The sequence below is a fragment of the Bubalus bubalis genome, chromosome 4 (assembly GCF_019923935.1).
Source record: "Bubalus bubalis isolate 160015118507 breed Murrah chromosome 4, NDDB_SH_1, whole genome shotgun sequence".
In the NCBI taxonomy this organism is placed as follows: Eukaryota; Metazoa; Chordata; class Mammalia; order Artiodactyla; family Bovidae; genus Bubalus; species Bubalus bubalis.
Genome location: NC_059160.1, coordinates 134,074,545 through 134,101,087, shown reverse-complemented (window position 1 = coordinate 134,101,087; position 26,543 = coordinate 134,074,545). Strand labels below are relative to the sequence as shown.

Genomic DNA, 26,543 nt, shown 5'->3' with positions numbered 1-26,543 from the left:
TGAAAGATGAATTCCCCAGATCAGTAGGTGCCCAATATGCTACTGGAGATCAGTGGAGAAATAACTCCAGAAAGAATGAAGAGACGGAGCCAAAGCAAAAACAGCACACAGTTGTGGATGTGACTGGTGGTGGAAGTCAAGTCTGATGCTATAAAGAGCAATATTGCATAGGCACCTGGAATGTTAGGTCCATGAATCAAGGCAAATTGGAAGTGGTCAAACAGGAGATGGCAAGAGTGAACATTAACATTTTAGCAATCAGTGAACTAAAATGGACTGGAATGGGTGAATTTAACTCAGATGACCATCATATCTATTACTGTGGGCAAGAATCCCTTATAAGAAATGGAATAGCCATCATAGTCAACAGAAGTGTCTGAAATGAAGTACTTGGATGCAATCTCAAAAACAACAGAATGATCTCTCTTCGTTTACAAGGCAAACCATTCAATATCACAGTAATCCAAGTCTGTGCCCCAACCAGTAATGCTGAAGAAGCTGAAGTTGAACGGTTCTATGAAGACCTACAAGACCCTCTAGAACTAAGATCCAAAAAAGATGTCCTTTTCATTATAGAGGACTGGAATGCAAAAATAGGAAGTCAAGAGATCCCTGGAGGAACAGACAAATTTGGCCTTTGAGTACAGAATGAAGCAGGGCAAAGGCTAATAGAGTTCTGCCAAGAGAATGCACTGGTCATAGAAACACCCTCTTCCAACAACACTAGAGAAGACCCTACAAATAGACATCACCAGATGGTCAATACCAAAATCAGATCGATTATATTTTTGCAGTCAAAAACGGAGAAGCTCTATACAGTCACCAAAAACAAGACCAGGAGCTGACTGTGGCTCAGATCATGAATTCCTTATTGTCAAATTCAGACTTAAATTGAAGAGGTAGGGGAAAACCACTAGACCATTCAGCTATGACCTAAATCAAATCTCTAACGATTATACAGTGGAAGTGACAAATAGATTTAAGGGATTAGATCTGATAGAGTGCCTGAAGAACTATGGACAGAGGTTCATGGCGTTGTACAGGAGGCAGTGATCACAACCATCTCCAAGAAAAAGAAATGCAAAAAGGCAAAATGGTTGTCTGAGGAGGGCTTAAAAATAGCTGTGAAAAGAAAATAAGTGAAAGGCAGAGGAGAAAAGGAAAGATCTATCTATTTGAATGCAGAGTTCCAAAGAATTGCAAGGCAAGATAAGAAAACCTTCCTCATTGATCAAAGAAATAGAGGAAAACAATATAATGGGAAAAACTAGCGATCTCTTCAAGAAAATTAGAGATGCCAAGGGAACATTTCATGCAAAGATGGGCACAATAAAGGACAGAAATGGTATGGACCTAACAGAAGTAGAATACTAAGAAGAGGTGGCAAGAATACCCAGAAGAACTAAACAAAAAAAGATCCTCATGACCCAGATAACCACAATGGAGTCATCATTCATCTAGGGTCAGACATTCTGGAATACAAAGGTAAATGGGCCTTAGGAAGCATTACTAGGAACAAAGGTAGTGGAGGTGATGGAATTCCAGCTCAGCTATTTCAAATCCTAAAAGAATGATGCTGTGAAAGTGCTGTACTCAATACGCCAGAAAATTTGGAAAACTCAACAGTGGCCACAGAACTGGAAAAGGTCAGTTTTCATTCCAATCCCTAGGAAAGGCAATGCCAAAGAATATTCAAACTACCACACAACTGCACTCATCTCACAGGCTAGCAAAATAATGTTCAAAATTCTCCAATTCAGGCTTCAAAGGTACATTAACCATGAGCTTCCAGATGTTCAAGCTGGATTTAGATAAGGCAGAGGAACCAGAGATCAAATTGCCAGCATCAATTGGATCATTGAAAAAGCAAGAGAGTTCCAGAAAAACATCTACTTCTGCTTTATTGACTATCCCAAAGCCTTTGACCGTATGGATCACAACAAACTGTGGAAAATTCTTCAAGACATGGGAATACCAGATTACCTGACCTGCCTCCTGAGAAACCTATATGCAGGTCAGGAAGTAACAGTTGGAACTGGACATTGAACAACAGATTGGTTCCAAATCGGGAAAGGAGTACATCAAGGCTGTATATTGTCACCCTGCTTATTTAACTAATATGCAGAGTACAACATGAGAAACGCTGGGCTGGATGAAGCACAAGCTGGAATCAAAATTGTTGGGAGAAATATCAATAACCTCAGATATGCAGATGACACCACCCTTATGGCAGGAAGTGAAAAACTAAAGAGCCTCTTGATGAAAGTGAAATAGGAGAGTGAAAAAGTTGTCTTAAAACTCAACATTCAGAAAACGAAGATCATGGCATCTGGTCCCATCACTTCATGGCAGATAGATGGGGAAACAATGGAAACAGTGACAGACTTTATTTTTTGGGGCTCCAAAATCACTGCAGATGGTGACTGCAGCCGTTAAATTGAAAGATGCTTGCTCCTTGGAAGAACAGTTATGACCAACCTAGACAGCATGTTTAAAAGCAGAGACATTACTTTGTCAACAAAAGTCCATCTAGTCAAGGCTATGGTTTTTCCAGTAGTCATGTATAGATGTGAGAGTTGGACTATAAAGAAAGCTGAGTGCTGAAGGATTGATGCTTTTGAAATGTGGTGTTGGAGAAGACTCTTGAGAGTCCCTTGGATAGCCAAGAGATCCAACCAGTCCATCCTAAAGGAAATCAGTCCTGAACATTCTTTGGAGGGACTGATGTTGAAGCTGAAACTCCAATACTTTGACCACCTGATATGAAGAGCTGACTTGTTTGAAAGGACCCTGATGCTGGGAAAGATTGAAGGTGGGAGGAGAAGGGTATGACAGAGGGTGAGATGGTTGGATGGAATCACCAACTCAATGGACATGAGTTTGAGTAGGCTCTGGGAGTTGGTGATGGACAGGGAGGCCTGGCGTGCTGCATTCCATGGGGTTGCAAAGAGTTGGACTGAGCGACTGAACTGAACTTACCTCTTGGAAAGAAGTATTTTTTGTCTTTTTAGTGTGAAACTGAATACCCTTTTCAAGGTATTAAAGATCATGATTAAAAGATCATGATTTGCATTTTCTTAATGATTAAGATGTTCAGTGTTTCTTTGTGTGCTTATTTACTATCCATATTGTACACCTCTAGGATAGAATTTCTTAAGTTTTAAAGAAAATACAAAATACCCTAATCTTGGCACTCTCAATTCTGGTAAAGAATGTGTAGCTGTGGGGACATTCATACACTGCTTGTGGCACTGCCCTTCTATAAAATAGCTTAGTAGTTTTTTTGTGAATTTAAATGTACCCTTACCATATTTCCCAGCAATCTCACTCATGGGTATTTACCATAGAGAAATGAATTCTTACATTCATAAAAACTTGTATAAAAGTATAAAAATATTTAGGCAGCACTATTTATGATCATCCCAACCTAGAAACAACCCACATTGTCTTCAATAGGTAGGTGTCTAAACAAAGTATTTCAATTAATACAATGGAATATTACTCAGCATTAAGCAGAAGCAAACAATTGACATATGTAACAACATGGATAAACTTCACATGGATTATGCTAGGTGAACAAATCTGACCTCAAAAAATTACATACAGTATGATTGCTTTTTATGATGTTCTGGCAAAGGCAAAGCTGTAGTGACAAAAAACAAATCAATGGCTGCTGGGGATACAAGGTCAGGGAAAGGTATGATTATCAGAGGCAGCACAAGGGAATTTGGAGAACAATGAAACTGTTCTTATTGTGAACACTGTTATAGGGTCAAGGCATGTGTTAAAGGGCTTCCCTGATGGGTCAGATGGTAAAGAATCTTCCTGCAATGCAGGAGACACAGGTTCAATCCCTGGATCAGGAAGATACCCTGGAGAAGGGAATGGCTACTCACTCCAGTGTTAAAACTCATAGAACTGTATATACCTAAAAAATAGGTGAGTTTTAATGAATGTAAATTATAGATAAATAATATTGATGAAGTTTGTCTTTACCAAGTAAATAGAAGTGGTCCCCACACAGATTAGTTCCTTAATTGTAGGTATTTGCACGTTATCTAGACTTAGCAGTCTGACTTGTAATGCTGATTTAAGGCCTTCTAGAGGTAGAAACCAGATTCTGGTCTTCTGTTGTCGTTATATTTTTCATGGACAGAGAACTTGAAAATTCTGAAAAATCTTATATTCACATTGAGCATTTCTTATTAGAGAAATAATAAGAATTCATCAAGTTTGCCATGTATTTTATCATGGTAGAATAATTATTTGTTCCCTTTAAAAATTTTTATTTTATATTGGAGTATAGTTGATTACAATGTTGGTTAGTTTCAGATGTACAGCAAGGTGATTTAGTTATGTCTATATAAATATCTATCCTTTTTCAGATTCTTTTCCCATAGAAGCTATTACTGAGTATTGAGTAGAGTTCCCTTTGCTATATAGTAGGTCGCTGTTGATTATTTTATAAATAGTAGTGTGTATATGTTAATCGCAAGCCTCCTAACTTATCTTTCCCCTTTTGGTAACTGTAAGTTTGTTATCTAAGTATGTTTATGTTTTGCAATTCAGTTCATTTGTATTATATTGTTAGATTTCACATATAAATGACAGCACATGATATGTATCACACAGGTTGATTTGTGGATGTTGAAAATCTTTCCATCCCTGGGGTAAATGCCACTTGTATTAACCTTTAATATATTATCAAATTTGGTTTGCTTGTATTTTGTTGAGGATTTTTGGGTCTATGTTCATCAGTGATACTGCCTGTAATTTTCTTTTTTGTGGTATCTTTGCTTGGGTTTGGTATCAGGGTGATGGTGGCCTCATACAATAACTCTGGAAGTTTTCCTTCCTCTGCAGTTTTTTTGGAAGAGTTTCAGAAGGATAGGTGTTAGCTTTTCTCTAAATGTTTGCTGGAATTTTCCTGTAAAGCTATCTGGTTTTGGACTTTCATTTGTTGAGAGTTTCTTAATCCCAGTTTCAATTTCAGTACTTGTGATTAGTCTGTTTATATTTTCTATTTCTTCCTGGTTCTGTCTTGGAAAATTGTACCTTTCTTAGAATGTATCTGTTTCTTCTAGATTATCCATTTTATTGGTGTATAGTTGCTTATAGAAGTCTCTTATGACCCTTTGTTTTCATGTTGCAAGTTTTCCTTTTTCATTTCTAATTTTATTGATTTGAATGGTCTCTTTTTTTCCTTGGGGCGTCCCTGGTGGTTCAGATGGTAAAGATGCCACCCGCAGTGCAGGAGACCCAAGTCTGCCTAAAAGTTTATCAATTTTGTTTATCTTTCCAAAAAAAAAAAAAAAAGATTTTCATTTCTTTTATCTTTTCTTTGCATCTATTTCATTTACTTCAGCTCTAATCTGTATTATTTCTTTCCTTCTACTAACTTTGGGTTTTGTTTGTGCTTTCTCTAGTTGCCTCAGTTGTAACTTTAGGTTGTTTATTTGGAATTTTTCTTGTTTTCTGAGGTAAAGTTGTACTGCTATAAATTTCCCTCTTAGAACTGTTTTTGCTGCATCCCATAGGTTTGGGACCATTGTGTTTTCATTGTCGTTTGTCTCTAGGTATTTTTATTTCCTCAATGACTTCTTCAGTGATCCATTGGTTTAGTGATGTATTATTTAGCCTCCATGTGTTTGTGATTTTGTGAAGTTTTTTTCTTGTAGTTGATTTCTAATGAGTTGATTTCTAAAGAGATCATTGGAAAAGATGCTTGCTAATATTTCAATTTTCTGATATTTACTGAGGCTTGCTTTATGGTCCAGCGTGTGATCTATCCTTGAGAATGTTCATTTGTGCTTGGAAAGAATGTGTATTCTGCTTTTGGATGCAGTGCTCTATAAATATTAATTAAGTACATCTGGTCTATTAATTTTCTGTCTGGATAATCTGCCCATTGATGTGAGTCGGGTGTTAAAGTCCTCCACTATTATTGTGTTGTCAATTTTTCCTTTTATGACTATTAGCATTTGTGGTGCTCCTGTGTTGGGTGCATATATATTTATAATTGTTATGCCTTCTTCTTGGATTGATCCCTTGATTATTATGGAGTATCCTTCTTTGTCTCTTATAACAATATTTTAAAGTCTATTGTGTGTGATGTGATTATTGCTACTCCAGGTTTCTTTTGACTTGCATTTGCATGGAATACCTTTTTCCTCCTCCTTATTTTCAGTCTACACCTGTGCTCTGAAATGGGTCTCTTACAGACAGTGTGTATATGTCTTGTTTTTGTATCCATCCAGCCAGTGTATGTCTTTTGGTTGGAGCATGTAATCCATTTACATTCAAGATAATTACTGATCTGAATGTTCTTGTTGCCATTTTGTTAAATTTTTTGGATTTATTTTCATAGGTCTTTTTTCTTTCCCCTTCCTTTTGTTTTCTTCTCCTGTGATTTTATAATTCTCTTTAGTGCTGTGCTTGGATTCATTTTTTCATTTTTGCATGTATATCTTACAGGTTTTTGAGTTGCAGTTAATATGTTTTCATTTCGCAGTGTGTATGTATATGTGTGTGTACATATATATACACACACACTCACATACAAACACAAGATTGATTTAAATTGCTGGTCTCTTAATTTAAAATTCATTCTCAAAATCCAGAATTTGTACTTTGCTCACTGGTTTTGATATCATATTTGTGGATGATTTCCTACTTTTACTGCCAGTGAGATTTCCCATTTGTAATTCCTTGTTCCTAGTTGTGGCCTTTTCTTTTCCTCCTAGATAAGTTATTTTAGCATTTGTTGTAAAGATGGTTTGGTAGTGGTGAATTCTGTTAACTTTTGCTTCTCTGTAAAGCTTTTGATTTCTCCAGTGAATCTAAATGAGGCCCTTGCTGGATAGAGTATTCTTGGTTATAAGTTTTCCCCTTTCATTACTTTAGATATATAATGCCACTCTCTGCTGGCCTGCAGAGTTTCTACTATAAAATCAGTTTGATAACCTTATGAGGATTTCCTTGTATGTTATTTGTTGCTTTTCCCTTGTTGCTTTTCATATTTTCTCTTTGTCTTTAATTTTTTTATCAGTTTGATTAATATGTTTCTCAGCATGTTCCTTCTTGCTCTCTGTGCTTTCTGGACCTGGGGGACTGTTTACTTTCCCATGTTAGGGAACTTGTCAGATATAATCTCTTCAAATATTTTCTCAAGTCCTTTCTCTTATCTCCTCCTGGAACCCATATAATGTGAATGTTTGTGCATTTAATGTTGTTCCAGAGAAGTTTTAAACTCTGTTCATTTTTTTCTTTATTCTGTTGCACAGCAGTGATTTCCACTATCCTATCTTCTTGCTCACTTATTGATTCTTCTGCCTGATTTATTCTGCTATTTATTTCTTCTAGTGTATTTTTCATTTCATTTATTACATTGTTTATCTCTGTTTATTTGTTCTTTAGTTCTTTGAACTCTTTGTTCACCATTTTTTGTATCTTCTCCGTCTGTGTCTTTATTCTTTTCCTGAGATCTTGGATCATCTTTACTATCTTTCTCTGAATTATTTTTCATATAGATTGCCTAACTACACTTCACTTAGTTGTTCTTCTTGTTCCTTCATCTGGAACATATTCCTCTTCCATCTTATTTTGTCTAACTTCCTGTATTTGTGGTCCCACAAGCTGTAGCACTATAGTTCCTCTTGCTTCTGGCATTTTCCGCCTTGTGGTTGAGGATGGCCTGAGAGGCTTGTGCAGGCTTCCTGGTGGAAGAGATTGGTGCCAGCCCACTGGTGGGTTTAGCTGGGGCTTGTTTTTCTTGTGTTTTTGGCTTCCTTGATAGCTCAGTTGGTAAAAATCCGCCTGCAGTGCAGCAGATCCTCGTTCAATTCCTGGGTTGGATGATCCACTGGAGAAGGGATAGGCTACCCACTTCCAGTATTCTGGGCTGGAGAATTCCATGGACTATATAGTGTATGGTGTCACAAAGAGTTGGACACGACTGAGCGACTTTCACTTTGTTTCTCTGGTGAACATGGCCATGTTAAGGTGTGTGTTTACAGGTTACTGTGAGCTCAGGAAGGTTTTAAACAGCCTATCTGCTGATGGATGAGGCTGTGTGCCTGCCCTTTTGGTTGTTTGGCCCGAGGCATTGGTTGTTTGGCCAGCAATAGAACTTATAGACTGTTGTATGGGGCAAGGTCTTGGCATCAAAATAGCAGCCTCCAGGACAGCTCACATCAGTGAATACTTTCCAGTACCTCCATCATCAGTGTCTCCTCTCCACATTGAACCACCCCAAGGTGGTCACCCCGTCTCTCCAGGAGACCTTCCTTCAAGACCAGCTGGTAGGTCTGGTCCAGACTCCTGTGAAGTTACTGCTTTTCCCCCTGGGTCCCAGTGTGCATAAGACCTTGTATGTGGTCTGCAGGAATAGAGTTCCTGTTTCCCTCAGACTTGTGGAGTTCCTGCAATCAAGCCCTGTTAGCCTTCAAAGCCAAATGCTCTGGGGGCCAGTGTCAGACCCCCAGACTAGGGAGCCTGAGATGGGGCCAAGTACTCTCACTCCTGTGGGAGAACCTTTGCAATGTAATTATTTTTCAGTTTTTGGGTTGCCTACCTGGTAGATATGGGATTTGATTATATCATGAATGCTCCTCTTCTGCTGTCTTGTTGTGGCTTCTTTGTCTTTGGAAGTAGAATATCTTTTTTGGTAAGTTCCAGACTTTTTGTTGATGGTTATTCAGCAGTTGGGCTTCCCAGGTCGCTAGTGATAAAGAACCTACCTGCCAGTGCAGGAGATGTAAGATCATGTGTACAATCCCTGGAATGGGAGATCCCCTGAAGGAGGGCATGGCAATCCACTCCAATATTCTTACCTGGAGAATTCCATGGACAGAAGAGCCTGGAGGGCTATAGTCCATAAGGTCACAAAGAGTCAGACATGACTGAAGCAACTTAATACACACACATTTAGCAGTTAGTTGTGATACTGTTGTTTTGTGAGATAAGATGCACTCAGATCCTTCTACTTTGTCCTTTTGTCCTCAAATCCAAAATAGAAGAGTTATTTGAAGTCCTTATATATCATTTTTACCAAATTTTTAAGTAATAATAATAATAATAATCACAATGAAACAGCAGCAAAAACTAATATATCTAGGAATAAACCTAACAAATGATGTACAAGATAATTTTGGAAAATATTGTAAATTATTATTGCAAGGCATAAAAGAAGACTTAAATAGTTAAGACCATAGTCAATGAATTTTTCTTGTTCAATCTCTCAGTTGTGTCTGACTCTTTGCGACTCCATGGACTGCAGCATGCCAGACCTCCTTGTCCTTCACCATCTCCTAGAGCTTGCTCAAACTCATGTCCATTGAGTCAGTGATGCCATTCAACCATCTTGTCCTCTGTCATCCCCTTCTCCTGCCTTCAATCTTTCAAGCATCAGGGTCTTTTATAATGAGTCGGCTCTTTGCATCAGGTGGCCAAAGTATTGGAGCTTCAGCTTCAGCATCAGTCCTTCCAATGAGTATTCAGGATTGATTTCCTTTGGGATGACTGGTTTGATCTCCTTGCAGTCCAAGGGACTCTCAAGAGTCTTATCCATTACCACAGTTCAAAAACATCAATTCTTTGGCCCTCAGCCTTCTTTATGGTCTAACTCTCACATCCATAATAACTATAGGAAAAACCATAGCTTTAACTAGATGGACATTTGCTGTTAAAGTAATGTCTCTGCTTTTTAATATGCTATCTAGGTTTGTCATAGATTTTCTTTCAAGGAGCAAGTGTCTTTTAATTTCATAGCTGCAAATTCACCATATGCAGTGATTTTGTCAGTGAATAGGAAAACAATATCATAAATGTCATCTCACTGTGAATGATTTATGCATTCTAAATTTCAGTCATACCTGAACAGGTGTTTTAATTTTGTGAAATTTTATGAGATAATTGTAATATTCATTTCAATAGTAAAGAGCCAATTCGAGTTGAAGTGACTGTGAATAAGAAAGAAAGGGGGTATATGATGTGGGACATGGATCCCTCTGTAGGAATGAAGGGATTTATGCCCCAAATGACAAGTGCTGCCAACAGACTCTCCTTAGTTGTCAGCTGCCTTTGGACATTGCCCCAGTTAAGAAGAGTTTTCCAGCCCAAGGCCATGCCCCTTGTCCAAGGTGTTTTACTGATCAATGCTAGGGTATAAAGGCCACACCTTTGTCCCACCTCAGGACAATTCTGAGGTTCACTGAGACCTTCAGTAAGAATGGATCATAGCTCAACCTCTCCTGCTGCCCAGTTCAGCTTCCTTCCTTTCCCTTCCATGTGTTCTAACTCCAAGAGGAATCTGTGACAAAGCTCTTGCATGGTTATATCTATCTCAGGGTTTTCCTTGCTCCTGGAATCTAACCAGTGACTGAGGACTAGTTCAGATATCAAACCCTGCTTATTATAAAGCTATAGTCCTTAATATAGCATGGTACTGGCTTCAGAATAAATGAAGAGATATGTGAAACAGGAAAAGAATACTTGGTATATGTAAGGGGTGACATTATATTGGGGAAAAATGCACTGTTTACCAATAGTTGCTCTGACAGTTGTCTAACAGGCAGGTGGGGAAAAAAAAGGCCTTTTGCCAAAAAATTTGCACAATGAGTAAGTACATAAATGTAAAGAACAAAAAAGTAAAATTGTTAATAAAATGTGACAAGACAGGAAAGAAGTTCTTAAATAATATGTAAAGGTTGAAATTGTAAAGAAGAAATTGATCAATTTGATTATATGTATATTTAAATTTTTTATTATATGTGTCAAACTTGGAGATGTGCAATCCAAAGAATTGAACTTAGAATATATAAAGAATTTCCAAAAATTAGTAAGAGATACAAGCAACAAACAGTAAACTAGCAAAGGTGCAAACTGCAGATTTGCAGAGGAAGAACTGCAAATGGCCAAAAAACTTAAGAGATGGCCAAACTCACTAATAATTAACGAAATACAAATCAGGAGATGCTATTTCTCATCCTTGAGAACTAGCAAAAATAAAGCGTAATATAACAAATGTGGGGGGAAATGTGAGAAAATAGCAACATCTTCTTTGAAGAGGCATTTGGTAATATCTTTCAAATTTTATTTCACATGTACATTTTTGAGAAACTCATGGAAATGTGCATATACTGACTTAACAGGGACGATGAGTTCTCTCTTATTTGTAATAGCAAATATTTGGAAGCAATCTGTGTGCCCATACATAAGGGATGGGTGAACACTTGTATATACATATCATGAAATATTTATCATGTAGCAGTTAAACTGAGTTAAGCATGTTTACCTGTTTCAACAAAAATCTTGAAAATATATTATGGAATAAAAATTGTGTGAGGTAAAAAATATTTAAATTTAAACTTGTTAAATATTGTTTACACTTTATGAAGAAACATACAAGTGGTAAATATTTGTAACTGTGTTACAGAAGGAAAGCATAACAGCTTCAGAAATATCGCTGTCTTTGAGGAGAGCCGAGAATGAGATGGGAAAAGTCTTCAACTGTAAGTAGCATTTCATTTTTTTAAAGTTTATATATTTATTTGCCTGCATTGGGTCTTAGGTAGTATGCAGGATCTTCGTCGCATCATGCAGGATCTTCTGTTCGGGTGCACAGACACGAGTTGTGGTGTCTGGGCTCAGTGTTGCGGTGCGCAGGCTCCAGTGCGCGTGGACTGAAGTAGTTGTGGCAGCAGGCTCTCTAGTTGTGGTGTGTGCTCAAAGTGCATTGGCACATAGTTGCAGTGTGTGGGCTTAGTTCATCCATGGTGTGTGGGATCTTTGTTTCCTGACCAGGGATAGAACCTGCGTTTTTTGCATTGCAGGGCAGACTTTTAACCACTGGACCACCAAGTAAGTGCCAACATTTCACTTTTAATGGAAGAAAAAAAATCTTAAGTGAAAGTAATCTGAAAATGACAAAATGATATTAATTTTGGATTGTGGATATTCTGTGCATTTTCTGCATGCCTGAAGTATTTTATTACATAGAGTTTTAAAAATTTATAAAACAAGTGATGTGTAGTAGAGGCCAGAAGTAATCAAGTCTGGAATGGATTTTGTAATCATTTTAAAAACATCCTTTGAGTTTTGGAAATACTTTGAGGAAATTTTTTTGTTTTAATGTAAAATTCATAAAATGTGAAATTTACCTTTGTAATAATTTTAAAGGATGTTCTTAAGACTTTTAGTATATTCATAATGTTGGGCAATCATCACTAATATCTAATTTCATGCTTTCTGTCACCTTTTGAGGAATCTGGCAAGGAACCAGAAGTCCTGATTAGCAGTAGCAGCTTGAAATAAATGACCAAAATATTAATATTAAGTGATTTTATATGGATTCATAGACAGAGACTTGTGAGCGTTCAACTTACATGTTTAAATTCCTATATAACTAGAAACTTAGGGTCTTAATACCTCCTTTCCAGGAAAGAATAGCTGTTAGCAACTTTCAGAGTTACTCAATAATGCCTTTTCCTGGGTAGTAACTTCATCCTCAACTCTGTGTGATTTTATCCTTCTTGTGGCACTGCCCAAAACAAAAACATGACTTCTGTCTAAGCCGTCAATGGGTATCCTGTCTTGCCTTCCCAAGACTGTGTTGGAAGACTTAGGAGCTGCTATAGACTGAATGTTGTGTTCCCCATCAAGGTTCATGTTTTGAAATCCTGATCCACAGTGTAATAGTATTTGGAAGTGGAGCCTTGAGGAAGTGATTAGGTCATGAAGACAATGCCCTTGTGAATGAGATTAATGCCCCCTATAAAAGAGGTTCTGGAGAGTTCCCAGGTCCCTTCTGCCATGTTAGGACACAGAAGACAGCTGTCTATAAAACAGAAAGTGGACTCTCACCAAATACTTAATCGGTTATAACCTAGATATTAAACTTCCTGCCTCCTGAACTGTGATAAATATTTTTTATTGTTTATAAGCCACCCAGACTGTGGACAGTCCAGTGTTAACACCCAGTGGACTAGGACAGAACCCCCTCTTCTGGTATTTGCAGTGCAATGTGTGTATTTATTTCCATAATAACAACTACTCTTGGTTTTGTAATTACTTACAGCAGTCAGCCTATCACCTCAAGAGGCTCTTGAATCCTGTGATCATATTGTTTTACCTTTGAATCCTCAAAACTTAGCATCATTTCTTCAACTTAGTATATGTTCAAGTAAATGTCATTTGAATGAATGGCTTCAGTGCATGCAGTATCTGTGACTCATTTCAAGTCTGTGCAAGTCCAACAACAGACATTAGTCAGACTTCCCATTTTTGATCAGCTATTGAAAGTGGGACAGTTGATCTATGATTCAGCATATCTCCAGTAAGCAAGCCCAAGAGAATAATGTTAAAAACCCTGCCTTCCTGCAAGAGTCAGCTTGATCAAGGACCTTGTTTTAGTGGTTGATTTCCACAGTTAAGCTGTCTCTCACAATCTTATGTTGGATGTCCCTTCACATGATTTGTTGATTTTTAGCAAAACTGAAGAAAGAATAAGAATTCTTTAGAATTTTATATGTTGTCCCATAATGCATTCTTAATACTGAGGAACATACAAATCCAGGCTAAGATTCTTCTATTTGGCTCCGGAAAGACTGAAAGCAGATTGCTATAGTGATCAGAAGTTTGGCTTGCAATCAGATGGATTGTGCTTCCTATCTGTACTCTGTCACTTTCTATCTAGAAAGTCACTAGGCAAATTACTTTTCTAAGACTCAATTTTCTTATCTGCAAAGTGGATATAATAATAAAAATGAATAATAAAAAATGAACTTCATAGATTTTCTGTGAATGTTAAATGAAGTAATACATATGAGAAGCATTAAGCATATAGCCTAGTATATAGTAAGTGTTCCCTTAATATCAGTGATTGTTATCTGGAACTTTGAGTGATAGATAATTTTTGGTCATGGAAAGAGTCTCTGAGGAACCTCTAGGGTTGTGTACAATGCAGAAGAGTGCAGAGTAAGTTCAAGGAATTCAGGATTCAAAATTCAGTTTTACCTGAAAGACCTTGGACAATTCACTTAATCCTCATATGTCCTCAGTATTGTTAAAAATATTATCTTCACCTTTTTCACATCTCTCTTTCTATGGATTTTCTGTTTTTTCCCCTCTTTATACAGACTTCCTCGAGAAAAGGAATCTGTTGATACTTTTTGACACCTTAGTCAAGAATTGCTTCTCTCCACAGGAATTTACTTTTCACTGTAATCATTCAGTAAGTTCTGATAAGCTATATATCTTCTAAAGGAATGTTACTTATTAAGAATTGATGATGGAAGAGGAGTTTTGAAATGGGTGGAGACTTCCAGTGACTCTGAAATACTTTTATATGTGTATATTTTCTTCTGCTTCTATATAAAGATGGAAAAGAAAAAAAAAGAAAAACAGGCAAACAAAAATCTCATGCTACCCTTTGATTTTGGGTTGCTTGACAAACAATTTTAGTTTCTAAAGCACTTGAAAGTCTTTTTTGGTAACATTTTCAGTCTGGCAACGAGCAGAGCAAGATGAACATCTCTTAATCTTTCTTTCCAGGACAGCTCTGTCATCCTGTTTCTACATATCTGCTTTGTCATTGTATATTCACAGAAAATATTTGGCCCTCTGGGACTCTGGAGACATTCTAGAATGAACATGCTCAGAGTTAGGGCTCAATCTGAGCCCCACAGCTGATTGGAAGCCTCTGTTCCCATATCTATAACAGTAAGAGAGTGGACTAGGTCCTGAATTGCAAATAGAATTCATTTTGAATTCCTACTTTTAGTATTAGGTACGGAGCTGAGACAGCAAAGATAAAACCTGATGCATTGGGAGAGTGTTTTGTGATAAATTAACCATAAGCATGGGATGGAGGAATGAAAGCCCTTATGCCAAATCTTGCTATCCCTAGACCACAAAATCACTAAGGCCTTTCTAGTTCTAGCATCACATCAGGCTGTTACTGATTCTCTGCTGCTGCTAAGTCACTTCAGTCGTGTCTGACTCTGTGCGACCCCATAGACGGCAGCCCACCAGGCTCCCCCGTCCCTGGGATTCTCCAGGCAAGAACACTGGAGTGGGTTGCCATTTCCTTCTCCAATGCATGAAAGTGAAAAGTGAAAGTGAAGTCGCTCAGTTGTGTCCGACTCTTAGCGACCCCATGGACTGCAGCCTACCAGGCTCCTCCATCCACGGGATTTTCCAGGCGAGAGTACTGGAGTGGGGTGCCATTGCCTTATCCAGACTGATTCTCTACTTGCTCTTAATAAGATGTGACGTGTCTGCCCTCCAAACAGTTCAGTCACCTGCTGTAATTGACTAGAATGCCATTTACATGCACTGCATGTGTTATTACCCATTCCTTTCCTAAAGACTTTGAGGTACCATAAATACTTTTGTAAAGCTAAAAGAAAGAATTCAGAAAAAGGGAATGGAAAATGAGAATAAATATATGAAAAATAGGAAGTATAAGAACAAGTATGAAATTCAAGGTTTAATTTTAACCTTCCTAACTTTATTCTCTAGTACTCTATTCTCTCTTTCTATTTAATGCCCATAGATGGTGGCACAGAAGAAAGAATCACATTGGTCTGGTGGTAATATGGGAAATTCTGGACATTTTTCAGATTTTTTCATGAAAATGTCTGGTAGAATCCTGAAATTTTTTTGAGGATTCAGCATGATGTGAGAAATGCTTTTGCAGTCTTACTGAGTCAGACTTAAGCAATCAAAATGATTGCTCTATTTAAAATTCATCAACAGTAATGAGCTCTTGCGTCATTTTGTAAAGATGAGACTTGAGTCTCATGTGAAGCCTTTTAAAACCTCATTGCTGTCTACAGTGCCCTTGGCTGCAGTTACCCAAGGCATAGTAAATGCATCAGCATGGCCAAGTTGGGGCAGGGGAAAGAGTCACATGTTTTAAGACTACAGTTTATGACTAGGATGATATTTTCCCTCTTCTGTTTTGCATTGAGGATGTATAAAAATAATGATATTGGCATGATTATAAATGATACATTTCTTGAAGCTACTCTTGAGCCTTTCTGCAAGATGGATTTTCAAAGTCTTTCATATATTATTTATGTATTTAAACAAAAATGTAATTAGGGTTATTTCTTATTCCAAAATGCTATAGAATTTTTTCCTAAGTGATTTCTGTGCTCTTACCCTCTCTTCCACTTAGTATTGTCAGGTTACTCTTTTTTAAAAGAAAAAAAAATATTGAGAAGGCTTCTGGTTCTGGCAAAGTAGTAATAAGAATTAAATTTCTCCTCTTGCCTGAAACAAAAAAAAAATCACAGTAAATTAAGAAATGATTTTTAAGATGTATATTAGGCAATGAAAGACAGTGATCTCAGAGAGATGGCCAACAAATGAGGGAACCCTAGGATTGCCAAAATTTGTTGCTTGAGAGCTTCCAGACCATTGCACACTGAGGAAAAACACAGGCAGAGGCTGCAAAACTGAAGTTGAGCTGGAACTGAGAATCTGGAGAGACCAAGACACTTTGAGTTTGCAGGCAGGATGCTGGAGAGGAGAGGTCTGCCAAAAGAGTATTCTCTCTAGATTGACAGAGGGTCCTCCTCAAGTATTCAGTAACATAATGATCAGGGCATGTATGTGCAGAAACTGTTTGAGTACAAAGAAAGAAATACTCAAAAAGATCAGAGACAACATCACTCAGATCCCATATGGGGCCAGAACTAGCGGGATAAACTAGGGAATAGGACTAGATCCAACCCCTACTGGAAAGGAAAAACTCGTCATTCATGAACTATTTGGATAGAATGCTGAGAATAGTCTTGCTTCAGTAGTGGAGAATAATTAGATCTAGACAAAACACTGCTCAAGTCTTGCCTGATAAATCTTGTAAGCAGTGACAGAAGGGATAAAACTATTGCCAAATTACTTAACTGTGTCCCGGAACAAAACCCAAGAGTAGTTATAGGAATACAAAAATATCCAACACCCAACAAAGTAAAACACAGTATCCTGCATTCTATCAAAAAAATGCCAGACATGCAAAGAAACAGGAAAACCTATAATAAGGAGGAAAACTAATCAGCCAAAACTGACCCAGGACTGACAGAATGTTAAAGTTAAATGACAAGGGCATTGGAAAATCATTATACTATATTTCATATGTTCAGAAGGCTAGAGTAAAAACTGAACATGCTAAATAGAGAGGTAAAAGTATAGAAAAAGAGCCATGTCGAACTTTTAGAGACAAAAAAACATAAAAATAAATCCTAGAAATAAAACCTAGATGAAAAAAGCATTAATAGGATTATAGCAGATTAAACATCAGAGAAGTTTTGTGAACTTGAATACACACAATAAACCCTATCCAAAATCAAACATAGAGAAAAAAAGACTAGCTAAAAAATTATAAAGAACATAAAAATCAGTACACTATGGTACAACTTCAAGTGAGTTAATGTATGCATAATTGGAGTTTCCAGGAAAGAGGGAACTAGAAAAAGATAAATGGTGAACAAAAAGTTTTCAAATTTATGAAAACTATAAACCTTCACAAAACTTAAGATCCCAAGAATTAAGAAATGGAAAGAATACTACCCCAATGTACATCATAACCAAATTGCCCAAAACTGGCGATAGTGAGAAAATTTTATAAGCAGCTGGAGAAAAGTGTCACATTGTATGCAGAAGAATGCAGATAATGATGACAGAAGCTTTCTTGTAAAAAAAAAAAAAAAGCAAACAGTGCCAGTGGAAACACAGCAAAGCAACATTTAAAAATTTCTGAAAGAGCGAAAAACTATCTAGAATTCCATACCCAGTGAAAATATCTTTCCAAAAGAATGTTACATAAAGCCTTTTTCCAACATCCAAAAACTGAAATAACTCATTGGCAGTAATTTATACTACAGGAATGTTTTAAGAAGCTCTTGAGGCCAAAGAAAAATGATACCAGTTGGAAATTGGGATCTATACAAAGACCATAAAGATTTTTTTATTGTTTAAGTATATTTAAAAGATAATTGAGTACATAATTAAAAACAGTAACACAACGGTGTAGAGTTTATAAGGTAGGTAGAAGTAAAATGTATGACTGTAATAGCACAAAGACTAATAGGGAAGAACTGGAAGTAAACTGTTACGAGGTCCTTGTAATATCATTTGGAATGATACATTATCACCTGCAGATAAACTGAGGTACATTACACATGTATACTCTAAGTCCTAAAGCATCCCTTAAATAACAGAACAAAGAAGAAGAATTGTTAGCAAATAAGCCCACATGCAAATTAACAAAGGAAATAAAATGGACTCATAGAAAATACCCTGGTTATCCAAAAGAAGGCAGAAAAAGAGGGAAAAGGAAACGGAGAACATGTAGGACAAAGAGAAGTTAAATAGGAGGTTGATTTAAATCTAACCATATTAATAATGTGAACCATGTATAAATAATCTAAATACCTCGGTTAAAAGACAGAGATTGTCCCAAGTATATGATGCATATAAAGAACTTGCTTGTAATGTAAAGACGCAAACAAGTTGAAAGTATGGAAAAAGGAATGCCATACTAACAGTGTCATTTCATAATGATAAGTATATCACCCATTGCTGGTAGAAATGTTAAATGGCAGAAGTCTCTTTGGAAAACAGCTTGGAGGTTCTTTACAACATTAAGCATAGACCTGCCATATGACCCAGGCCTTTCACTCCTTGGTATTTATACTCAAGACAAATTAAAGTATATGTCTATAGAAAGACTTTATACAGATGTTCATAACAGCTGTATTTGTAACAGCCCCAAACTGTCAGCCCAATGTTCATCCATAGGTGAATGGAAAAACTAAATATATTATATCCATAAATGAAATAGTATTTAGTAATAAAAGGAATGGATTCTTGATGCAAGCAACAGTGTGAAAGAATCTCAAAATAATTGCTCAGCGTAGACACCAGATAAAAAAAAGAAGGAACAAACTACTATGTAATACTATTGCACAAAATTCTAGGAAATGCAAACTAACATGTAGTGACAGAAAGCAGATCACTGGGTGCCACATGGGTGAGCAGGAGGCGGGTAATGTGGGCAGGGGTGAGAGAGATGACAAAGGGGCAGAAGGGGTCTTTTCAGAGTGGTGTATTATGTTCAGTAACTTTAGTGTAATGATGGAACATAGGTTATATTTAACATGTGGACACATGTCATATGTCAAACTTATAAAATTGAACCCTTTAAATATGTGCAGTTTATTGTACATCAGTAAAAACTCTTTGTACATCAATAAATGTACAAAGCTGGAATCAATTGGATTCCAAGCTGGAATCAAGATAGCAGGGAGAAATATCAATAACTTCTGATATGCAGATGACACCACCCTTATGGCAGAAGGCAAACAAGAACTAAAGAACCTCTTTATGAAAGTGAAAGAGGAAAGTGAAAAAGTTGGCTTAAAACTCAACATCTAGAAAACTAAGATCATGGCACCTGGTCCCATCACTTCATGGCAAATAGATGGGGAAACAGTGACAGACTTTATTTTCTTGGGCTCCAAAATCACTGCATATGGTGACTGCAGCCATGAAATTAAAAGACGCTTGCTCCTTGGAAGAAAAGCTGTAAACAACCTAGACAGCATATTAAAAAGCAGAGACATTGCTTTGCCAACAAAGGTCCGTCTAGTCAAAGCTATGGCTTTCCCAGTAGTCATGTATGGATATGAGAGATGGACTCTAAAGAAAGCTCAGTGCTGAAGAATTGATGCTTTTGAACTGTGGTGTTGGAGAAGACTCTTGAGAGTCCCTTGGACAGCAAGGAGATCCAACCAGTCCATCCTAAAGGAAATCAGTCCTGAGTATTCATTAGGACTGATGCTGAAGCTGAAATTTCAATACTTTGGCCACCTGATGCAAAGAACTGACTCACTGGAAAAGACCCTGATGCTGGGGAAAATTGAAGGCAGGAGAAGGGGATGACAGACGATGAAATGGCTGGATGGCATCACCGACTCAGTGAACATGAGTTTGAGCAAGCTCTGGGAGTTGGTGATGGACAGGGAAGGCTGGTGTGCTACAGTCCATGGGGTCACAAAGAGTTGGACATGACTAAGCGACTGAACTAAACTGAAGGTGTTCAAAAACAACTGGAATGCAATAGTATGCACAGAAGATTTCACCTCAGAGTGAGCAGGATAAAAATATTTTATCACTTTCTCCTATCCACTTTATACCTTAAACCTTAGCATTTTATTTTATCAGCAGAACAGTTAACTTGATAACTGTCTGTGAAACAGAAAGGTGCTGACTAGGAACCTTGATTGGACTCATGTTAGCTAAATATGTATGTGCATGCCAAGTCTCCTCAGTCATGTCCAACTCTTTGCGACCCCATGGACTGTAGCCCACCAGGCTCCTCTGTCCATGGGATTCTCCAATCAAGAATACTGGAATGAGTTGTCATGCCCTCCTCCAGGGGGATCTACAGGCAGGTTCTTTGCCACTAGCGCCACCCCAGAAGCCCCACTGAGTACCTTTTCCCCAAATAATCACTACCATGTTGACTTTAAGTATCTTCCAGTACAATTACAATTTTTCATCAGTTTCAAAAAGCTTAAAACCTTATTCAGAATTTCCTAATCCACTAAAGAAAATATTCAGACTAATTTCCTAGTCCACTAAAGAAAATATTCAGACTCTTTGTGGCACAAGTATAAATGCAGACACAGGCTCACAGAGCTTGAAAGAGCCTCAGAAATAATCTGAATTGCTTTTTATAGAAGAAAGAGATTGAGGATCAGAACAAATGAATTACCACTTTTGAAGTCACACAATTAATTGAGATTGCAACCTATGTGTCCTGATTCCCTAAGTAGGAGTGCAGTATTTCAGAAACCAGAGTGCTTTAGGATAGAAGCCATTTAATAAATACATGTTAAAATCAGAATGAATATTGCAGATTGAACTGGTGACCTGATAGTCTCCGATTTTAAGATACGCTGAATTATTAGAAAAGGAAAACCAAACTCTGATGCCATCTTTCCATTAACACACATTAACACATTAACACACTTTCCACATTAACACACTTCCCTTTTTGGAAAAGGACTCAGCAGGAAGAGATTACACTCCTCTTACCCTTTTTGGTCATTTCTGCTCTGTTATATTTAAGGCATAACCCTTTTATTTGGGTTTATAGAAAACATGGGCAGGTCAAAGTCTCCCATTATTTTCACCCTCTTTTCTATGTTTTCTTAACTTGACATTGCACTTGATTTTTGTCTATATATTTTAATTAAATTTCTGATAATAACCTTTTCAAATCAGATCAGATCAGTCGCTCAGTCATGTCCGACTCTTTGTGACCCCATGAATCACAGCACGCCAGGCCTCCCTGTCCATCACCAACTCCCGGAGTTCACTCAGACTTACATCCATCGAGTCAGTGATGCCATCCAGCCATCTCATCCTCTGTCGTCCCCTTCTCCTCTTGCCCCCAATCCCTCCCAGGATCAGAGTCTTTTCCAATGAGTCAACTCTTCGCATGAGGTGGCCAAAGTACTAGAGTTTCAGCTTTAGCATCATTCCTTCCAAAGAAATCCCAGGGCTGATCTCCTTCCGAATGGACTGGTTGGATCTCCTTGCAGTCCAAGGGACTCTCAAGAGTCTTCTCCAACACCACAGTTCAAAAGCATCAATTCTTCGGTGCTCAGCCTTCTTCACAGTCCAGCTCTCACATCCATACATGACTACTGGAAAAACCATAGCCTTGACTAGACGAACCTTTGTTGGCAAACTAATGTCTCTGCTTTTGAATATGCTATCTAGGTTGGTCATAACTTTCCTTCCAAGGAGTAAGTGTCTTTTAATTTCATGGCTGCAGTCACCATCTGCAGTGATTTTGGAGCCCAGAAAAATAAAGTCTGACACTGTTTCCACTGTTTCCCCATCTATTTCCCATGAAGTGATGGGACTGGATGCCATGATCTTCGTTTTCTGAATGTTGAGCTTTAAGCCAACTTTTTCACTCTCCAGTTTCACTTTCATCAAGAGGCTTTTGAGTTCCTCTTCACTTTTTGCCATAAGGGTGGTGTCATCTGCATATCTGAGGTCATTGATATTTCTCCCGGCAATCTTGATTCCAGCTTGTGTTTCTTCCAGTCCAGCGTTTCTCATGATGTACTCTGCATATAAGATAAGTAAACAGGGTGACAATATACAGCCTTAATGAACTCCTTTTCCTATTTGGAACCAGTCTGTTGTTCCATGTCCAGTTCTAATTGTTGCTTCCTGACCTGCATACAAGTTTCTCAAGAGGGAGATTAGGTGGTCTGGTATTCCCATCTCTTTCAGAATTTTCCACAGTTTATTGTGATCCACACAGTCAAAGGCTTTGGCATAGTCAATAAAGCAGAAATAGATGTTTTTCTGGAACTCTCTTGCTTTTTCCATGATCCAGCGGATGTTGGCCATTTGATCTCTGGTTCCTCTGCCTTTTCTAAAACCAGCTTGAACATCTGGAAGTTCACAGTTCACATATTGCTGAAGCCTGGCTTGGAGAATTTTGAGCATTACTTTACTAGCATGTGAGATGAGTGCAATTGTGCAGTAGTTTGAGCATTCTTTGGCATTGGCTTTCTTTGGGATTGGAATGAAAACTGACCTTTTCCAGTCCTGTGGCCACTGCTGAGTTTTCCAAATTTGCTGGCATATTGAGTGCAGCACTTTCATAGCATCATCTTTCAGGATTTGGAATAGCTCAACTGGAATTCCATCACCTCCACTAGCTTCGTTCATAGTGATGCTTTCTAAGGCGCACTTGACTTCACATTCCAGGATGTCTGGCTCTAGGTCAGCGATCACACCATCGTGATTATCTGGGTTGTGAAGATCTTTTTTATACAGTTCTTCTGTGTATTCTTGCCATCTCTTCTTAATATCTTCTGCTTCTGTTAGGTCCATACCATTTCTGTCCTTTATCAAGCTCATCTTTGCATGAAATGTTCCTTTGGTATCTCTAATTTTCTTGAAGAGATCACTAGTCTTTCCCATTCTGTTGTTTTCCTCTATTTCTTTGCATTGATCGCTGAGGAAGGCTTTCTTATCTCTTCTTGCTATTCTTTGGAACTCTGCATTCAGATGTTTATATATTTCCTTTTCTCCTTTGCTTTTCGCTTCTCTTCTTTTCACAGCTATTTGTAAGGCCTCCCCAGACAGCCATTTTGCTTTTTTGCATTTCTTATCCATGGGGATGGTCTTGATCCCTGTCTCCTGTACAATGTCACGAACCTCATTCCATAGTTCATCGGGCACTCTATCTATCAGATCTAGGCCCTTAAATCTATTTCTCACTCCCACTGTATATTCATAAGGGATTTGATTTAGATCATACCTGAATGGTCTAGTGGTTTTCCCTACTTCTTCTATCTTCTCAAGTTCTAAGTTATTTAAGGTATAAGTTATGCATAAGCACGAGAGAAAGAATAAAAAAAGGACTAGCACACACCCACTGACCCATGAGAAGGGGTGGAGAGAAAGATCTTTGCATGAATGTTAAAACTAATATCAACAGAGAAGATGCCACAATATACCAGTGCAACACATCTTACCATGAATGCACACACAGAAAATTTCTCAATTCTTTTTCTTCCTACTTCTCTATTGTTTTGTATGACTATCGCATTAACTAGTATTAAAGAGAAAATGCTAATTTTTTGTGGCCCAATTTAAGTCTAGAATATAATCTTTTGATATTTTCTGTATGTAGTTTCCAAAAATTCTGACTGCATCCATAGAGATTGAGAAATAGTAGATGACAAAAGAAGGCTGATCTTCAAGGAAGTTTAATTGAAGGATAACACCATGTAGTCTGCAAGATAATTGGAGCACAGTTTACTGTTATGATACAGCGGTTCTCAAATTGTGGAGTACGTAAGAGTCACTGGGTATTCCCTGACTTTTCTCCCAGAAATTCTGACTTAGTAGGTCGGGAGTGGAACCCGACAATTACCACTTTTTAACAAGTTTTACAAGTAATTTTGTTGCAAGTGGATTTATGTTGATAAAAATTGTTCAGCCTCTTTCCTTTTCTGGTTTCTACCTACACTTTGGTTAAAATTACAGTTACACAACTCACTAGCTGGAAATCCTTAGAAAAGTAACATGACCTTTCAGTGTCTTGGCTTTGAGAATAATTCAGGGTTTTGCAAGGATTAATAAAATAATATATGTGAAGTGCCTGGTACATGGTAGACATTTAAATAATGTTAAATTCTTTCCCCAAATAAATATCATGTTCCTTCTTAATCTGACCCTAAACTGGAATGTATTTCTCCTTTAATTCCTAACCTGGTTGTAAACAAATCCACTGTTTCAGATCATGAAGAAAATCACATACCTCAACTCAAATGACCGGTTGCCAGTCCCAGAAACATTTTTGCTATGTTTGAATGACTCAGGCATGACAGAACATTAATGCATGCATATAGTTATCCACATCACAAAAGCCAACTAAATCAGTTGATTTAGATTTTTAAACTTACTCAAGTGAAAAACACTCAAACATACCACCCACCAAACTTACCGCCATGTGTTGCGTCCTACTTTGCAAACTGAGAAAAATTGCTTTAAGGATGAGTAAGAAGGTACAGGTCCGTCTAGTCAAGGCTATGGTTTTTCCTCTGGTCATGTATGGATGTGAGAGTTGGACTGTGAAGAAGGCTGAGTGCTGAAGAATTGATGCTTTTGAACTGTGGTGTTGGAGAAGACTCTTGAGAGTCCCTTGGACTGCAAGATCAGCCCTGGGATTTCTTTGGAAGGAATGATGCTAAAGCTGAAACTCCAGTACTTTGGCCACCTCATGCGAAGAGGTAACTCATTGGAAAAGACTCTGATGCTGGGAGGGATTGGGGGCAAGAAGGGAAGGGGACGACAGAGGATGAGATGGCTGGATGGCATCACTGACTCAATGGACGTGAGTCTGAGTGAACTCCGGGAGTTGGTGATGGACAGGGGGAGGCCTGGCGTGCTGTGATTCATGGGGTCGCAAAGAGTTGGACACGACTGAGCGACTAAACTGAACTGAACTGAAGAAGGTACAGAGAAGGTCTGCTCACAAGGAAATGTTCAAGATAAACCCTTGACCTTTTTTTTTCAAAATGTGTTCTAGTTCCTCAGCCTCTTGTATTCATATTCATCCAAAGACCTTAGATACAGCAAGGTGCTTTGACATATCCAAGAGTTAAACACAAGCCCAGTGCACACCCAGAAGCCCAGAGGAATATTTTTCAAAATGAGAATTATGTTTGGGCCAATAGCCAGTAAGGGCAAGGAAGAACTCAGCAGCTCAAAGGAACATGCAGAACTCAACACTCTGAGGCTGATGAAATGTTCTCTCCTTATTCATCAGGGCTGGATTGGTGCCAGCTGATGTTATCAACAAAATTCGACCCCATCCTTTCCAGATCCTCAGTCTTAAGGATCTTTTTTCATCCTACAGATTCCACCAAAGTCATCCTAGGCCATATGCTTAAAAAGTCAATTCCCTCCTCCAGCACTGCTCCACAAAACTGGAGGAAAGTGTGTTAGGTTTGTACTTATGCTCAAAGGGCTAGAAATACAAACTTGTGTTTTAAATGTTTAGTTTTTAAATAAAAAATCGTACAGATGCAAAGTTCTAAAAGTCAAATAGTGCTAGTAGCTTATACTAAAACAAAACAGATAAAAAAAATTAGCTGCCCCCCCCACCACCAGCAACATTTACCCTGTTCTCCAAAGGCAACTCCCTTCAAGTATGTTACCTGTTTCATCTGGTATTTATGTCCATTTTTTAAAGAATTAACTTTAAAAACTGGAAATAGAACTGCCATACGACCCAGCAATCCCACTGCTGGACATACACACTGAGGAAACCGGAATTGAAAGAGACATGTGTACCCCAGTGTTCATCACAGCAGTGTTTACAATAGCCAGGACATGGAAGCAACCTAGATGTCCATCAGCAGACGAATGGATAAGAAAGCTGTGGTACATATACATAATTGAATATTACTCAGTTATTAAAAAGAATGCATTTGAATCAGTTCTAATGAGGTGAATGAAACTGGAGCCTATTATACAGAGTAAAGTAAGTCAGAAAGAAAAAACATCAATACGGTATATTAACACATATATATGGAATTTAGAAAGATGACCCTATATGCAAGACAACAAAAGAGACACAGATGTAAAGAACAGACTTTTGGACTCTGTGGGAGAAGGTAAGGGTGAGATGATTTGAGAGAATAGCATTGAAACATGTATATTACCATATGTGAAATAGATTGCCAGTCCAGGTTTGATGCATGAGACAGGGTGCTCAGGGCCGGTACACTGAGATGACCCTGAGGGATGGGATGGGGAGGGAGGTGGAAAGGGGGTTCAGGATGGGGGACACCTGTACACCTGTGGCTGATTCATGTCAATGTATGGCAAAACCACTACAATATTGTAAAGTAATTAATAAATTTTTTAAAAAAGTTAATCAAAAGAAAACAAAAGGTTAACTTTAGGTTAGTGTAATTATATAAATATAATTC

The 26,543-nt window shown here is 37.9% G+C and overlaps 1 long non-coding RNA gene across 18 annotated transcripts in view; it reads left to right on the top strand.

Moving 5' to 3' along the window:
• LOC102399193 overlaps positions 1 to 26,543 on the top strand; it is a 524,597-nt gene that overhangs the window by 89,238 nt on the left and 408,816 nt on the right. For 11 of the 18 annotated variants that reach the window (XR_006640996.1, XR_006550763.2, XR_006550776.2 and 8 more), the window contains one exon: positions 11,435 to 11,510. This is a non-coding gene — a long non-coding RNA (uncharacterized LOC102399193). Of the gene's footprint in view, positions 1 to 11,434; positions 11,511 to 11,831; positions 11,860 to 13,075; positions 13,201 to 14,135; positions 14,293 to 26,543 lie in introns of those variants that run through there. The other 7 variants (XR_006640992.1, XR_006550764.2, XR_006550781.2 and 4 more) reach the window with 3 other exon arrangements.